The sequence below is a fragment of the Protopterus annectens genome, chromosome 10.part0 (assembly GCF_019279795.1).
Source record: "Protopterus annectens isolate FY-2018-M chromosome 10.part0, PAN1.0, whole genome shotgun sequence".
Lineage (NCBI taxonomy): Eukaryota > Metazoa > Chordata > Ceratodontiformes > Protopteridae > Protopterus > Protopterus annectens.
Genome location: NC_056744.1, coordinates 95,286,503 through 95,301,419, shown reverse-complemented (window position 1 = coordinate 95,301,419; position 14,917 = coordinate 95,286,503). Strand labels below are relative to the sequence as shown.

Here is a 14,917-nt window from a genome sequence, read left to right as displayed (position 1 = left end):
ACTTTTTATTTTACATTTGTTGACCGGGCTAGTCTAGCTGGATATATGTCCATTTTCAGTAGAGGCCCAGGGAGAAAAGCTCCACACACAGAAAATATAAAAGCACAATAGAACAAAGTAAACCTCTTTGTAACAAATGACTAAAATAGAAAAATGTCCAAAAAGGACAGGTTACATAAAAACTACAGTAGGCAAAGAAAAATACATAGTCAGTTACGGAGCATTATAATTATAGGATAAAGGCTGTAGAAAAATAATGTCAATAGAAAATGAATAAAATAGAGTACAAGAGACAGGGTAAGTTAAGGATTGGCAAGTTGAAAGTAAGAGGAGTGGAAAAAGTGGAGGTAAAGTAAAAGGGTAGGGAAGAATGTCAGTCTGGTGTACTGCAGGAACAGAGCCAATGATTTTGGAAGTATAGCTTGAGTTTCTGTTTGAAAAGAGGAAAAGATGTGATCAGTGTTATATCACTAGGTAACAGATTCCATCTTCTACCAATAGTATTAGTGAATAAGGAGTCGCCAGCGTAGTTGTTAGACTTTATTGATCTGGTCAAAAGTTTACAAGAGGAACGTAGGGAGTTAAGATTATTGTAAGGGATTAAAAGTTGTGAGAGTTTAGGGGTATTGTCAGGTTGGTACAGTATTTTGTGGGCAATAGTGAGTTGTGAGATTATAAGATAATTTTGTAGTTCTAGCCAGCCCAAAAGTTTCAAATTAAGACAGTGATGGGTTCTATAGGGGTTTCCAGTGGCAAAGCGGGCAATGCTGTTATAGCAAGTAGCTAGTTTGTTAAGATTAGCTTTCTTAAGGTTGGTGAAAATAGGAGAGGCGTAAAAGAGAGTAGATATGAGATGGGTGAGGGCAATTCTAGCTCTAGTAGAAGGGGTTAGAAATAGTTTAATACGGTATAAAGATCCTATTTTTCTGTTGACTGATTTAATGGTATTGTTGATGTGTTGATCAAAAGTGAGATTATTGTCAATGGTTATTCCTAAAAGTTTAGTTGTTGTGTCGGGAGAGATGACAGTGGCATTGTTTGAAGTGATAGTGAAGTTTAAAGGGGGGGTCCGAGAGGTAGGGGTGAAGAGGAGAAGTTTAGTTTTTTTGGCATTTAGAAGGAGGTACCATCTAGTAAACCATGTTTCTACTGTATTGAAGATATTTTGAGTCAGTGAGTTTAGTTCTATAGGAGAAGATGCTGAACAAATAATGGTGGAGTCGTCTGCGTATTGAATACAGGTAGCTTGAGGGATAACTGAGTGAAGATCATTAATGAAGAGGGAGAAGAGAAGCGGACCAAGAATAGAGCCCTGAGGGACTCCAATAGAAATTGGCAATAATGAAGAAATATGGTTATCCCATAGAACAGCTTGTTGCCTGTTGCTCAGATATGAAGTAAACCATTTAATAACTGGGTTATCAAATGAGAGGGATTGTAGGATATTGATTAAAGAAGGATGGTTAACCATGTCGAAAGCTTTGGATAGATCAATAAAAAGAGCAGAAGAGAGAAGGTTATTGTTGCGATTCCTGTTGATAGTATCCACAAAGGAGAGGAGGGCGGTGGTGGTACTATGGTGTGGTCTGAAGCCATGTTGGCAATTTGCTGTAATGTTATGTAAAGAAAGATACTGTACAAGTTGCTGGTGAATACATTTCTCCATAATTTTTGCTAGGGGTGAGAGAAGAGCAATTGGTCTGAAATTAGAGAATTCAAGAGAGTTGCCACCTTTGTGTAGCGGGATGATATGGGAGACTTTCCAGATATCAGGGATGATTCCCTCTTGGATTGTCCTATTTATTAGTATGGATATAGGGTAAGCAATTACTTTAGCTGCCTTTTGGAGATAAAGAGAAAGGACTTTATCAGCCGAGGGGGTACATGGTTTTAGTTTGTAAATAAGTCTGTAGATGAAAGAGGTTGAGATAGGTTGTAGAGAGAAGTTGTAGGTAGTGTCTATTAGGTTACTAGGAGGATAGAAGTTGTTGGTGTTCAGTTGTTTAGCAAGAGATTGAATAGTTTCTGAAAAGAAGGAGTTAAAGGCATTAGCTGTTAGGTAAGGGGTGTCTTGGTCAGCATTGAGTGGGGCAGGAGTTTTGGTAGTTCCTGGGGAAAGGAGTCTATTTACAGATGACCAGAATTGTTTTGAATTATTTGAATGAGTTTCTTGAAGTAGAATTTTCTTTTGTCTGCAATTATTGCTTTTTTGGTCAGATTTCTGAGCTGGCGGAAGTGAAGAAAATCAGAGCTGTTTCTATGGCATCTCCATGTAGTCCAAACTTTATTTCTAGAGTGGATTAGTTTTTTAGTTTCATTAGAGAGCCATGGGGCTGTATTAGACTTCATTCTGATGGTACGTTCTGGAGCATGTTTATCAAGAATGGATAGGAAGGTAGAATTAAAGAATAATACTGCGTCTTCGATAGGAAGTGACTTTAAGGGATTCCAGTTACATGCGTTAAGTTCGGCTTGAAATAGGTCTGTTTTGAAGTGTTTGGTAGAGCGTATTTTTTTTTATATTGGGGAGGTTTAAACAATCATTTTTTTCTCTTGTAATATAAGTTAAACAGTGGTCACTAATATCATCTGGCATGGTTCCTACGTTATATGTAATGTTGACTTTGTTTATGAGTATCCAGTCTAAGATACTTTATTTCTTGCTGGGTTTGTTAAATCTTGTAGTAGAGGTAATGGATTGGGTAAAGCCATTTAGGTTAACATGAGAGGAGGGATTGTCAGCATGAATAATATTCCAGTCTATGTTAATGTCTCCTAGAATAATAGTTTCTTGGGGGTAAGTGGTAGAAACCCAACTGAGAAAGTCTTCAACGATAGGTATGTTGTTACCTGGAGGCATATATATGCAGATGATGTATAGGGATTTTTTGGCATTTAACTGGAATTTAGTAATGATGGCTTCTACTTTGCTATCTTGGGTTGGACAGGCTGGGAGGGTGGAGATATTAAGCTGATCTTTAAATAGAATTGCTACTCCACCACCTTTCCGTTTTGAACGGTCAAGTCTTACTATGTTATAGCCTTGGGGTAAGATCTCGGTATCTTTTGTGACTGGCTTTAGCCAGGTTTCTGTGAGGCAGAGAATGTCAGAAGAGTGTGTGTCAAGAAGGGCATGAAGATAGGGAACTTTGTTGTTTATACTTCAAATGTTAAGATGCCCTATGAGGAAGGTATTATTAAGGCTAGGGCTAGATACTAAAGAGGAAGGGTATACTGGGCCAGGGTTGGGGTGGATGTCACCATCTTGTAAGGTAGGATTAGGTGGTTTGGTTAAGAGGTTACTCTTTACAAGGGTTAGAAGTTTCATTTTTTTATCTGAGGGTAAGGTATAGTTGAGGTGAGAGAGTCTGTGGAATCTAGGTAGAAGGTAGCTAGGGGAGGAATTAGAATTTAAGAAAGAGGTGAGAGAAATGTAGATAGAGGATGTATGTCTCTGTTTATAGTTTGATTGGATATTAAGTGGGTTTTCCAAGTAGGTCAGAAGGTACGCAGAGAATAGGATGATAGGGAGAATAACTGAGAGTACAGGCAGGGTAGGTCGGTAGGGAGCCATTTTTTAAGAGAGAGTCAGGGTAGAAGTAGATTGTAGTGGAAAGGTACAATATGTAGGTAGGAGATAGTAGGAGGGGAACAATGACTATTAAAGGGTTTAAAAAGGGGGAGGGATAGGTAAAATGAGAAGTCGGATAGAAGAAAGTAGTACCAGTAGAGGTGGAGGGATGCTAGTAAAAAGGATGGAGGGGTAAGTAGATAAAGAGGAAGTGAGAGGACGGGAGGGTTGTGTAGAGGGGAGGGTTCACAGTTGAGCGGGAAAGAGAATGATAGGATAGTGGGGAAAAAGGGGAGTGTCTAGAGAGCTATAAGGTTAGGACCCCTAGGGGTGGGTGGGAATTGGGGGTAGGGTGGGGAGCGGAGTGAGCCCGCAGGGCGAATGGAGCGGGTAACAACCACTGAAGGAGAGATAAGAAAGGAGACAATCAGCTAAACAGGTAAGGTAGGTGGGATACGAATGTAGCTAAATAGAAGGGGTAGGATAAAGCCAGAGAGCACCAGTGATGAAAAAAGTATCAGGTAAGAGGAGGTTAGCGTAAAAGCATACAGTAGGAGAAGAGGAGAAAGGGTAAAGTGTAGAAGAAGGGGAGGTTACTGATGTACAATAGTAAAGCTATGAGGGAGATAGGTGGATAATAAGGTAAAGTAGAAGTTAAAGGAGTAATGGAAAGACCAAATCCTAGCTATGTAGCCTGACAAGGGCTAGTTAAAGCCATAAAGTGCAGGAAGCATCTATGTATGCAGTCACACCTTTCCCTCAGATTGTGGGCCTCATCAATACAAAGAGGAGAAAGACTAGATCTTAATGTTTTTGTTCTTTGATGGCTGAGAATTATATAGTTTCAGGCGTTTAGGTCCCGAACAATACAAAATGCTTCCTTATACAAGTCAAAGAAATTCCCCTAAGTTTTGGCAATACCCAGATTTAGTTTGGGCCTGGATGATCCTTTAGACGTTTACCTGCTGACATTGCTCAGCTATTTCTACAAGAAAGCCTCCTGTTTGCTGGACTTGGTGGAGAATCACCCTACCATCCACAGGCAGCGAGTTTTCAGGTGATCTTCATCTTTTAAAACACATTTTACTGGTTTCATGGCTATTTCACATAAGTGTGCACGTTTCTGCCATCTCTCCCTGCATTTCAGTTTTCAGGACAGAACTTTGGTGCAGTGTAGGGCTGCCAAATAATTCCTTGAGGAAGCTGTGCATCTTCACCTGCATTTTCCAAACTCTACTCCTCTTTGCAACTTGAATGTTATGATTGCCAATATTTGTCTGCCTTCATTCAAACTGGCTGGTTTGGCAGACTTGTACTTACCTTGTGGAAAAGATTGTTTCTTGTGGACTTATCTCTGCTAAAATGATTTTGGAGCTGCAGACACAAATTTTTTTGAAACTATTTGGTCTTCTGCAAGAATTGTATGTTCATCAAATTTCCACCCAGAAATGGCCCAAGATCTGTTTACTTTGTCATTTTGTTTGTATAGGACTGAGAGTCCTTCAACCCTGACGTGCACCATCAGATAAAGTTTTATCTTGCATAAGTGCAGGAGTTCAGGATTATGGACCAGACATTTTAGGAACACAAGTAAGCTATTTGTCTACTTTGCTGCTGGCAAGGAGTATCTAGCTCAGATAATGTAATCAACAGGGTTTGGGAACTATTATTTGTTATGAGTAAGCTAACTGCCACTTGGCTAGTGCAATAAAATCTACACCATTGGGGAGGAGGTGTCACTGCTTTCACTGTCTGTTTCAAGACTGTGCTGCTCATGGACATTTGTACTGTAACAACTTGGTTGTTGGCTTATACATTCACCAAACACTACTACTTGGATGGTGATTCCAGGAGATGTCCTTCATTTGGCACCTCCATGCTTCAGGACTCTGCTTTCTGAGTACTTGCTTTTTGGCTGATGTGGCATCTGCTTCATTGTTTTTTGTCATAATGCTTCAAAATTCACCCAGCTGAGTAGCCAGTGACCCCCTTAATGGATAGCAAATATATAGTTACTCTCCCTATCAGCTGATCTTCAAAAGTGCCCTATGCATTTGGTACCTCCTGCCACCCATGCTCCTTCTGATTGGTCCCTCATTCTGCCTTGCGAATGGCTGTATGTTATTGAATTGCATTAGTGTTTCTGTATCTGTAACAGCTGTGCACGTTCAGTTTCAGTGTGGGTCAGAACTGGGGAGTACTGAGCTGGGTGTACCATCTAGCTTCTGTCATGCAGTGTCACAACATGCACTAGGATAACTTTGGGAGCTAGAGAATGCAAAAATTTTATGTCAAATGAGGTCCGCAGAAACAACTGTGGGCCCTCTTGAAAATCTGCTGAAGGTGAGCATTTACATATCTATTACATTTCATTGTCATTCACTATTTTAAGACAAATAAAATCTAGACAGGCCAGAAGGAGGATGCAGGCAATGGAATTTCCTGTTCTGTATGCAGATAGCTCAGGACCCTTTAGATTAACACATAGATAGACCAATGACAACACAGGAAGTGCAACTGCACATTTATTTGTATTTATTTAATTTAACAATTTATATATTTATAAGCAATAAATATTAGCGAGCCGACACACACCAGGTTAAAATATAAAAATTTTTATTCTTCGTAAGCACTTTCACAGCACAAGGTTGCTTCTTCAGACCTAAAATGGTCTGAAGAAGCAACCTTGTGTTGTGAAAGCGCTTACCGAAGAGTAAAAGTTTTTATATTTTAACCTGCCCATGTGTCGGTTCGCTAGTATTTATTGCTTTTTAATAGTGACAGTATTCTTATTTTGTTTGACTAACAAGCCATTAATCTAAGTTGCTGGTGTGACTGTGAATTTATATATTTACTTACTTATTTTACAGTGAGTGGGTTAACTCCAAACCCTTTTTCCCCTACAGCTAAAACTGACTGTAAAGTATTCACAGAATTAAGTGCAAGAACACCTTTTATCACAGCACAATACACAACTGATCAGGAAAGTTAAGATTGTGTATAGTGTTGGAGGGAAAGGAAGTACAGATCAGTGCTAAATTTTACTTCCAACAGTTTAGCTGGTTGTAATATGGCATTGACTTATAACATGCTACAAATTAAAAAGTACCTTTTTTCAGAGAAATAAGTAGGAAAGTAGGATTTTTGTTTCTAATGTAATGACAGTTTAGAAAGGATCTATTCAGGACAGTGCTATATTCTGCATTCTGAGTAGAATTCATATTACCCCCTCTCAACAGAATGACAGACTGCAGTAGTGAAAGGTCTGTGAACCCCTGTATTTGAGATTTTATATATATATATATATATATATATATATATATATATATATATATATATATATACACACACACACACACACACACACACACACACACACACACACACACACACACACACACACACACACATACACACACACATATATATATATATATATTTATGGTCACAGATATTCTACCCATTGCACGTGGAGGTGATATCAGGAATGGCACAGAAAGAAGGGAGATTAACTGGATCATGAGGCTAAGAGCTGATCGAGGGAGGGGGCTCAATGAGAGAGCCTCACTAAAACCTGTACTGAAATCAAGGAGGTTAGTAGTGAGCTAACCCTGTGTGAAATCATTTTTAGATACCTTTTCTAAGACTAGCTGTATTAGTTCTCCCTTGTTTTTACAATAGTATTTCTGTGGCTATTTCCTTAGGCACCATTCTCTACATTTTGCATATTTATTTTCTTATGCCTATACTGTTACTGCCACTGGAGTTGATATAGATTGTTTTATTATTAAAGTATGTGTTTAATATTTTATATTTTGTATTTAGAGTTGATAGAGACTGTAACAGTATTCTTAGACAATGCAGTTATGTCTTTTTTATACTTCAGAAATGTTTTACTTGTATCCATCATATATTGTTCTGTGTTACATTTAGGAATCAGCTTATATAGAATGTTGCTTTTTGAAGACAATAAATTGACTGTTTAATTGGTTTGGATGCTGCTATATAAGGAGTGACGTGGGTAGTTGTGCTTTTAATGGTCTGATGAAGTGAGTAGTGAAAGCACTTACTGAATGTGCACAATAAAAGTCTTTTATTAGAGTGAGTACTGGCATTTCTTGGAGTTCGTGGTTGCCTTTGCTGCTCAATTTGGTTCATTTGACTTCATTTTCTCTTCGACAGCAGCAAGTCATTTATCCTGTAGGGTGTTGCGTTTTTTGTTGGTTTCCTTATATTTATCCTTGCTACACTCTACGGGGACATGGCAGAAGGAAGTTCTACGAATGTTGAATTGGATTATAGACCAATTGGGTCTGGTGGAAGTGGTGAAGGCCAATTGGATATATTTTGAGCATGCATGAGGAGCGACAGCAATCCCCTCCTTCTGTATGAGATTCCACCTGGAGAGGCGGAACCATCTGTGAACACGTCGGAGTTGGAACTTGTTAAAAACGCTATGGATAGACTTGAGGGTGACCTCATTAAATTGAAATGGCTGACTACTCAAAGGCAGCACTTTAAGGTTTGTTTAGCTAGGAGAATTATACCGAGAGTGTTGCGTGTTCAAAAAATGCTGACGTATGGAGCGCAACACCCTGACCTTCTAGCAAAGTGGCAGCAGCTTAACCTGGAGGTAAGCTTTAAGTACTTAACCTTACTCATTGACTATTTTAAGCCGGAAGAAGAGACTATGAAGTCTTCTATATTAGAACAGCAGTAGGCATTGTTTAAACACTTTACTCACTCTATGGTTGATCATTTTCTAGATGGAGTGCTGGATGGTGTCTTGGTTTTTGAGAGGAGATTGCTTCAGCAGAAAAGGGGCAAAATTGAGTGAGATGCCAGAGATTTCCAGGAAGGCCATGTCTTTACCTGGCCTAGGGTAACTGATGTTGGTACACAAGATAGAAATGAGGCAGATGATGTTTTGAATGCTCCTTCTAATAGAGCTGATGTTCATGTGGGCATTTTGGCTGGTGATGATAGAGGGGCAGTAGTTCCTATCTCACAGCCAGTACCTGCAGGAGCAGGAACTGTAGAGACATGTAATTCACAAAGATTAACTGTATGTATCCAACCCAACAACATGAATGACTCTGTAATTGATAATGCTAGTACTACTTCAGTTGATGTACGTCCCAAAATGGTATGTACTGAATCAGCAGAGGCCTGTATGGGTAATGGGAATTTGGGGTCCACGGGTTTTCACCAAGTCCCATTACCAATTTCGAGGCAGACAGAAACGCAAGTACTCGGCAGAGAGACAGTCCAATCTCTCGATCAAGAAAATGTGGAATCAAGTTGGGACTGCTTAGTTTGGAATATTTCCAAACGAGTACTGGACATTGATGAACTAACTGTTTTGAATAAGGGATTACATTTCATTCCAACATGTAATAATAATTTAACAGATGTCTTAACATATGTTAGATTGTTTAGTAGGAACATTATGTTGAGACTTAACTTTGGGGCAGACAATACTGGCTATATTAACAGTTGTAAGAAACCTAGCCTGTATGTACCGAATAATCACCCTTTGGTGAAAGCCTTTTATAAATTGGTGGAAGATGATGTATATGAAGAGTTTGAGGCTGTTGGCTCCAAAGCAAGGTCTGGTAGAAGCAAGTTCAATCTAACTTTAAAGAAAAGAATGACTTGAAGAGACTACAGAATGACAGTATGATAGTGATTAGACCCACGGATAAGGGCGGGTTAGTGGTAGTTATAGACAGGCAAGATTATAAGAGCTCTATGGAGAGTATGCTAGGTGACACAAAGTATTATAAAGTCATGTGCACTGAGGAGGTATATACCCTAAAAGCTAGGATTAATAGGATGTTGGATGAGTTGGTAAAGAGTCATGTTATAACTGAACTATGTAGATTTTTAGGGGTTGAATGCCCTATGATTCCAGCAATACAAAGGCTTCCTAAAATCCGCAAGAATGGAGAAAATCCTCCAATGAGACCGATTGTCTCAGGGAAAGGGTGGTGCACAGAACCCTTCTTAATATACATAGAGAAGCTACTCAGACCTATTTTGGATCTGAATCCAGTCGTATTGAAAGATACTAAACAGTTTTTGTTAGATCTTGTTTTTGTTAGATCTTTATGGTTTCTCCAATAATATATGAATGGACTCGGACATTATCTTTGTGACCCTAGATGTACAGTCCCTGTTCACCGTTATCCCGAATGGGATAGGTGTCACTTCAATTAAACAATATTTGGATAGGCACAGTGATTATAATGAGAGAAAGACTTGATCTGCCTATTCTTGGAAGTTGTGCTGGAGAATAATATTTTCCTCTTTGATCAAACAATATACATACAGTGTGATGGCGTAGCTATGGGCACGTCTTGTGCCAATAGCTATGCCAACATGTTTTTAGCTCTATGGAAGGAGGATAAGCTTTTTACAAGGGAAGACTTTAGTAGATATGTTCCTTTTTATCATTGTTTTGTGGACGACGTCTTTTTCATTTGGACTGGGGATGTAGCTCAACTTGAGACATTCATGTCGGGAATCAATTGCATGACTGACTACCTGAAGTTTACTATGAAGGCTTCTAGGAGTAGAATTGAATATCTTGATTTGTATGTTGAAAGACTGGACAATGGTGCTATAAATACTGGGGTCTATGGGAAGAAGTGCCATAGAAATACCCTCCTTCATAGACAAAGCATGCACCCCTACTATGTCTTCAGAAATATTGTCAGAGGGCAAGGTATGTGAGCTTCGCGTCTTAATGCCTCTGATATGGGATTTGAATGCGAACTGAATTTCTTGAAAGAAAGGTTTATGAAGAGAGGCTATAATGATGACGAGATTACAGCAGGATTTAATGGGTTGGACTTGCTGAGAAGAGGGAGAGCTAGTCTGTATTATTCAAATTTTTATGAAGGTAGTCAAGGTTATGTGCCTATGGCTACCTCCTCTGAGATTAGGATGCCTATGTATTTTACTACAGATAATACAAATGTGTACGACATCATAAATAAACATTGGGGTGTTTTGTTAACTGACACGGATCTCAAAGAAATAGTAGGAGATAGACCAAAGTTTAGATTCAAGAATAAACCCAATTTGAAGAGGATCCTATGCCAACTTTTTGACAGGCATGAGACAAAGCAGAACCAAGTTTGTGTACTAGGCCATGTGGCCAATGCAATTTCTGTGCGTTCATAGAACAGAGTGGTAGATTTTTACATCCTGATACAGGACATGAATATACCTTTTGTCTTTCAGTCAGTTGCATTACGTCCCATGTGGTCTGTGTTGCAGTCTGCGATGCTTGTAGATCATTTTATGTTGGTAAAACCGACAGGTTAGTTAAGAACTAGATTAGGGAGCATTTGTATGCCATTAGGACGCAATTAAATACCAATGCACTAGCGAAGCATGTGTTAGCAGAGGGCTGTGACCATCACTTTAAATGTATGGTCATAGATATTATTCTACCCATTGCACGTGGAGGTGATATCAGGAATGGCACACAAAGAAGGGAGATGAACTGGATCATGAGGCTAAGAGCTGATCGAGGGAGGGGGCTCAATGAGAGAGCCTCACTAAAACCTGTACTGAAATCAAGGAGGTTAGTAGTGAGCTAACCCTGTGTGAAATCATTTTTAGATACCTTTTCTAAGACTAGCTGTATTAGTTCTCCCTTTTTTTTACAATAGTATTTCTGTGGCTATTTCCTTAGGCACCATTCTCTACGTTTTGCATATTTATTTTCTTGTGCCTGTGCTATTACTCTGCCACTGGAGTTGATATAGATTGTTTTATTATTAAAGTATGTGTTTAGATTTTATATTTTATATTTTGTATTTAGAGTTGATAGAGACTGTTACAGTATTCTTAGACAATGCAGTTATGTGTTTTTTATACTTCAGTTATTTTTTATTTGTATACATCATATATTGTTCTGTGTTACATTTAGGAATCATTTTATATAGAATGTTGCTTTTAGAAGGAAATTAATCAATTGACTGTTTAATTGGTTTGGATGCTGCTATATAAGGAGTGACCTGGGTAGTTGTGCTTTTAATGGTTTGATGAAGTGAGCAGTATTTTTTGTCGATGTATATATATATATATATATATATATATATATATATATATATATATATATATATATATATATATATATATATATATAAAAGGCTATATGTTAGTTCCCCTTTGAGAGTTTATAATGCAGTCATTAGGGAACTATAACAATGTGATGCCTGACTCTCCCACTTTGGCTGCTTCAAGTTATACACTCTGAGCCAGGGCATGTTACAGCCAGGAAAAAAAAAGAAATACTTTACTAGAAAAATACTTACATTTTTTATCACTTATGTAATGATATACTTAAGACATATTCTGGTTTTGTGTTGCATTCCATCCCAAGATGAAGTGACATACTCACAACTAATGAAAACTGAATATATTGTAATTTATCAGCCGGACATATTCTAATAGCCATGAAGATCTGTTTCTGGAGACTAAGGGTATGGCTGAAAAAGTTTGAGATCCGGTAGTAAACCATTTGGGACAACAAATCTTGAAACAACATCCACATGTTGAATTTCTTGGTGCCAAGTAGCAGCTCTCTGAAATGCTCTCTGAAGTGATTTGCCTTTTCCTTCTTTTCTATATTACCATTTCAGGGAAAATAAATCGTCTGTTATAAAAGCAGTATTCATTTGTGATTGTATGTGTTACATGTTTAGCCCATGAGAAAAATTGAAAATGTGTGTTTTTCGTGAATTAATTCTGAAGACATTTGCAGTAGGTCTGCTGTGAAATTATTTTAAATAAAATAACAATGTGAAAGCCAGAACATGGGTTTTGTTTTCATTGTGTTTCTTTTGACTGCAAATTAATAGGATGCTGACTGTTTCATGTTTATCAAAAGATGGCTAACAGATCCTTGGCCAGTGCAGATGAGACATTTCACCAAGGTCACCTACTCATTGGGGTTGGGTGTTGGCATAAGATGTTTACCTCACAGACAAAGGGTGCAGGGTTTGAATCTCAATTTTGAGAGAAATTGTCTAGGCTTAAAAATGGCCAATATGGGCAACTAGCCTAGTAGTTACCTGTAAACCTTATTTAATACATACCTTCACTGAGAAACTTCCCTAGACATCCCTTTGGAAAGTCTGTCTTCCAGGATGTTCTGCCCTGTAGCACTTGTTCATGCTCCTTTTGACCCTTTGAAGTTTTGGGGAATAGTGCTGTACCTTCTGCCCAACCATTGTGTAAACTGTAAAATGTCTTTCAAAGTAAGGCAGATCAAATACATATGTATATACATCATACTAGTTGGTCTTCAGGATGATCCTCTGCAGTGGGATGCATTAATGTCTTCCCTCGTGTGTAATACTCTTGCTGCACCAGTGTGGTAGCAGGACTTTTCTTAAACTACAGGTGTATTTTGTGGAGTCTGCATTAGGGTTAGCAGATATCTCTTGAAAAAAAAAATTGGTACTTACGTATTATCGCAACCACATTTGTTCCATTGTGTAACTCATTATGTTTACAAGACAGGCCTGTATGTGTAAGTGTAACGGGCTGTGTAAACTCCGAATTGCCTTTGTTTCGGTTTTCTTGTGCAAGTGGACCACGAAGAAGAAGGGAAAGCGGCCCTTTTGCAAACGAGTGCAAGAGGGGCACCGTTTGTCATACATTGTGTCTTTTTTTACAAAGAATGACAGCATCCAACCATGTGCTGTACTAAACTGACCAGTACAGCAGGGGAACTGCAATCCTCCTTCATGTTGGAAGGAGGAGGATCTGGAAAATGAAGCTCCTTGTAACCCTTTCTGTGATGCTTACTGTGGCAAAAATTGGTGGTGTACTTTTCAAACACTTACTATGCTGTTCTTTGAACAGAGGAATACCTTTCCCGGTGTTGTCATAGGCGGTCCCCGCTCCGCAGCATTATTTCACTTTCACAACTGGAAACCGCATTCCTGCAGGAAAATGAGTGCCTGAAACACTTGCAAATGCTGTAATGTAAATGCGATAATCCTTAGAAATGGACCAAAAAGGTTACATTACTTTCAGAAATGGCATAAATTATAACATGACAGGATGTCAGAAGAAGTGTAAATCCCTGATTCTCAATGCAGACTCGTACAATGGAAGAAAACATCTGTTACATATCCCTTACTATCAGGATGCCAACAAGTGATACCAGGGTGGGTACTTTGTGTTATTTTGTAAGGTGTTCCATTTCAGAAAGTCATTTAAACTTTTTGGATATTAGTGGTGGTGCTGCGGTAGCGTTGTCGCTTCACAGTAAGACGCTGTCCGGTTCGATTCTCAGCTAGAGCGTCTTCTGCATGGAGACATGTGTGAATGGGCGTACCTTCATTGAAGGTTGTGCATCAGGGCTGGCAACTCGGCACGTAAGAATCAACTGCCAATCATTAGCGGACCGGAGTTCCGCTGTGGCGACCCCTAACCGGGAAAAGCCGAAAGACACATACATAGTAAGGACTATTTTCAGCTGGCTGAAGTGTTTCAGGCAGTTGTCTGTCTGCAGGTATGCGCTCTTCGCAACTGTGAAAATATGGTTGCGATAATACGTAAGTACCAAAAAATTTTGTCAGGCTATATCAGTGTATACTCCACAGTTGTATCCTCCACCCTGTGCCTTATATGTTAGGTACACTTTAGCCTTTTCTCCATGTTGCAGGAACAAAGCTATCATGTAGTATGGAGTTAAGTAAGATATCTAAAGGCTGAGCCAGATGGGCATGCATAATATAAATTCACAAGACACTTCATCTTGAATAATAGTATAACCATGTCACAGATAATAACAATTAAACATTGTAAGTTATTAAACCTGAATGGATTACTAATATGTATCTTACACTGCTTGTGAGGTTCATAGACCTTGAAGAATCATAGATTGATATATATTCCAATGTTATTGAGTCTCATAACCATACTTGCCATGTCAGTACAATCTCTCAGGCAATACCTACTGTTTCCAGGAGGACTGTACTGGTTAATCTTGGAGAAATTTGCAGATAACCATCCAGTCATATTGTTTATGTTGAAAGGAAGATAGTAAATTACACTGCTTAACATGCTGAGGAAATTTATTTCAGAGTTTGAGAGTGTTGGTTTATAAATCTATGCTTCTATCTTGTTTTATTTATCCATTGATAAAGATTTAGGTCCGTGGTTCTTGTATTGGTGGAGATGTTGGACTTGCAGAGAAACGAATGGTCCCGGATAGTCAGGTCCCTAATTGTTCAGTAAGAGAGACAGAATGAGGTGCTGTGCAAAACTGTTGTGTGCTTCTGCAATTTTCTAGTGGCCCTTTAATAACTGTTCACT

At 38.7% G+C, this 14,917-nt stretch overlaps 1 protein-coding gene across 1 annotated transcript in view; it reads left to right on the top strand.

Moving 5' to 3' along the window:
* BAHCC1 (BAH domain and coiled-coil containing 1) overlaps window positions 1-14,917 on the top strand; it is a 1,784,093-nt gene that overhangs the window by 1,559,330 nt on the left and 209,846 nt on the right. The gene's annotated exons all lie outside the window — the stretch shown is intronic.